This window comes from Talpa occidentalis, unplaced genomic scaffold, assembly GCF_014898055.3.
Source record: "Talpa occidentalis isolate TD23 unplaced genomic scaffold, MPIMG_talOcc4v2.1 talOcc4.11, whole genome shotgun sequence".
Classification (NCBI taxonomy): Eukaryota; Metazoa; Chordata; class Mammalia; order Eulipotyphla; family Talpidae; genus Talpa; species Talpa occidentalis.
This window is the reverse complement of record NW_023601104.1, coordinates 63,896,199-63,899,346: the sequence shown is the minus strand read 5'-3', so window position 1 is coordinate 63,899,346 and position 3,148 is coordinate 63,896,199. Positions and strand designations below refer to the sequence as shown.

At 36.0% G+C, this 3,148-nt stretch overlaps 1 long non-coding RNA gene across 3 annotated transcripts; it reads right to left on the bottom strand.

The window, feature by feature from the left end:
* Positions 1 to 1,134: 1,134 nt before the first annotated feature.
* On the bottom strand, positions 1,135 to 2,749 carry LOC119238278 (uncharacterized). 3 transcript variants are annotated; one of them, XR_005123523.2, is made up of 3 exons: positions 2,712 to 2,749; positions 1,624 to 1,915; positions 1,135 to 1,250 (listed from the first exon to the last, which is right to left on the bottom strand). It is a non-coding gene; the product is annotated as an uncharacterized LOC119238278 (long non-coding RNA). The 3 variants fall into 3 exon arrangements; XR_008550039.1 differs by having other exon boundaries at positions 2,567 to 2,741; XR_005123524.2 differs by having other exon boundaries at positions 2,581 to 2,741.
* Between the last annotated feature and the right edge of the window lie 399 nt (positions 2,750 to 3,148).

Here is a 3,148-nt window from a genome sequence, read left to right as displayed (position 1 = left end):
CTCAAAGCAAAGAACGCACAACATTAGGTCTTATCACAAAATGTCTAGATCTGATATGTGTGTGTGTGTGTGTGTGTGTGTGTGTGTGTATGTGGGCATGCACGTGTGCAAACTACCGTGGGTTGCACATTATTCTTTTGGAAATCTCTTCCACAGAAAGTTCTAAGTGTTTCATCCCTGTGAATGTGCTAAGCCTTGTTTGTGCCATCTCTGAGCAGTCCAGATAAAGGGAGCACCCATCCTGTAATTGCTGAATTCATAGTTCTCTGGTTTCCACAACCAGAAATTCTGTTGCAGGTGATCCAAGCAAGGTCTTAGACTCTTCATCCAAACTCTTACATACTCCCAGCTTTCAATATCAGGTATGTGACATAAAGAGATTCAAGAGGGTTTGATCCTTTTGAACTTAAAACTTAGGTCATTCTGCATATGGTTTCTTATTCTAGCAGGTATCTTAGGATTTTCGAACAACTCTATAAACAAATGGGGGGGTGTGTTTTTAAAGAAACAACCTTCAAATCTAGTGTTTCTTGATCCGGGGTGTATTTCAGGAGTATCCAAGAAGCTTTGTTTGAAGTATATTTGTCATATATTTGTCACCTAAGTACAGACGACAGATATTCACGTACAGTGTGGGTAGATACGTACATTGTTAAAACTGTTTTGGAGGGAAATTTAATAGTGTCCATCAAATTTTTAAATGCACATATGTGGTCATCTGACTTAAGTAGGAATATATTCCACAGCTGTACTCACACATGCACAAATATATATTTAAAATAATATTTGCTAAAGCCTTAATAAGCGGGAGATTTTTTTGAATAATACGAAGCCATTATGATGAGGTAAAATTTATATACATATTGATAGATCCTATGGGAAGGAGGCCAACATAAAGTGAGAAAAGCAAAATACAGAAAAGGATGTGTATTTTTTATACATACTATTTATATTTATTGTGGTAATTCCCTCTGTGTTGAAAATAATAATAAAAGGAAAGACATACTGATGGACTCTTTATCCAAAATCTTTGTGATTATATGCCTAGAAAGCTCCTTAAAGAATATATGAACTGTCAACAGGGTCCCCTTACGGGAATAAGAATAGCCTGTGTTGACTCAAAAATACTTTTAAATGTATTTTATTCTATTTTTGTTGCTCATGACCAAAATAGTCTCAGTGAAGACAAACTTGGTGGGAAGGACATAATAGGCACTGGCTGAAATAAATGTTTTAGAATATCAGGCTCACTGTAAAATGAAAAGAAAATAAATTCAGGCTTATTGTAAAAAAATTCAAAATAGATATTTATATAGGACAAAGGAAAATTTCCCCTTTCCCCTATTCCTTGCCTTAATCATTCCCTTGAGAAGGGATTTTTATACTTTTCACGTTATACCCCTTTGACCTGTTTTGTTTGTACTATAAAAATGTATACCTTTCATATTCAATAATCATTCACTTTTCTAGATCCTCACTAAGACCTATTGGATTAGAAAGTATGGAGGTAGACTCTAGGCATGTATGTTTTAAAATAAGTGCTTAAATGGGTCTGATGTACATTCTTAGTTAAGAACCACTGCCAGCTAGGATCATTCCTATAAATTCTTTCCTGTGACTTACCTTTTCCATGTGGGTTTCATAGGTTTGACTATGCTCCAAACCCCAGTCATAGAAGTGGAAACATTGCTTAGGGTGGCCCCAAATATTGAAGAGCCCATCCTACAAGCCACACTGACTGGTGCAGACATGGGTACATGATCAGTTCCAACCCACAAATTATGCTTTTCTGAGACTTTCTCCTGGAGTTATTTGGGAAAACAAAGCATGTTTCTCTCTCTTGACATTATTAAGCTTATATAGAATTTGAATTTTCAGCTTTTAGCTGTCATCTTGTCAGTAAGATGGAAGGAACCTGTGGAAGAACAAGGGATGAGACAGTCCCGATATTGTCATTTATAATCCTTGATCCAGATATGCCTGAAGTGAGATTAATCTCTTGCGCCTTATATTTATGAGAGCTAGTAGATTTCCTTAATTTGCCTACATTTATTTGAGTTAGGCTAATGCCGCCAGCAATAAAGAATCTTCACTAATATGCCAGTTACCCTTCTTTATCCCTGGGTGTGAAATCTGTTCTTGGACTTCCTGTCTAATTCTCTCTCCTTTTTTCATATTGTGAGACTTGATGTTTCTAGATTTGGTTCCTGTATATTATAATGGAATACTCAAAAACCAGAAGGGATTGGGGCTGATGGCTTTGTTGATCCTTATTATCATGAAAGCAAGAAATTCCAATTGTGAATCAGTTATATTAGAATTAGATCAGGGATGACTTAGAGTCTTGATAAGATTCTAAGCAATGGTACTGTGAACCACAGACTCTTAAAGGAGGAAGACTTTTTAAATTTAATTAGCTAAGTTTTATTTTATTTTTTTGTTTTTGCTTTCATTTTTTTGTTTGTTTTTTTTATTAATTTTTTTACATCATTGTCATTTTTAAACAATATTCGCTTCCCCCCACCTCCTCAGATGTAGTCCCCATAGAATTTCTTCCCCAGCGCACCTGTGCACCATTACCTCAGTCCCCTGTGCTCCTCCCTCTGATTCTGCTCCCAAGGAGGAAGAGTCTTGGTTTCTTTGAAACCATGATTAATCCATTGTTCAAAGTCACAGAGTGCAGTGTATAATCTAGGTCTACCTGGCCTTACCTGGCACTCTTTCACTGCATTTTGCTGTTGTGTTTCAGATTGGGTCTAAAATGTCAGATTGGGTCATAAAGCATGTAGATGTCATTTTTGAAATACACTAGCATCATAGAGAGGAAGGAAATCTATGAATAAGTAATCATTGAGTTTAGTATTTAAAATAACTGTGCTACTATTTATAATAGCTAAGCTTTGGAAACAGCCCAAATGCCCAAAAATAGATGACTGGATCAAGAAGATGTGGTACATATATACCATGGAATATTACTCAGCATTCAAAAAAGATAAACACATGCAATTTGCAGCAACATGGATGGCGCTGGAAGGGATCATGCTCAGCGAAATAAGCCAAAAAGAAAAAGAAAAATACCGGATGGTCTCACTCATAGCAGGAATCTAGAAAACTTAAATAAGGGACCAGGAAAATGAATAAATATAAG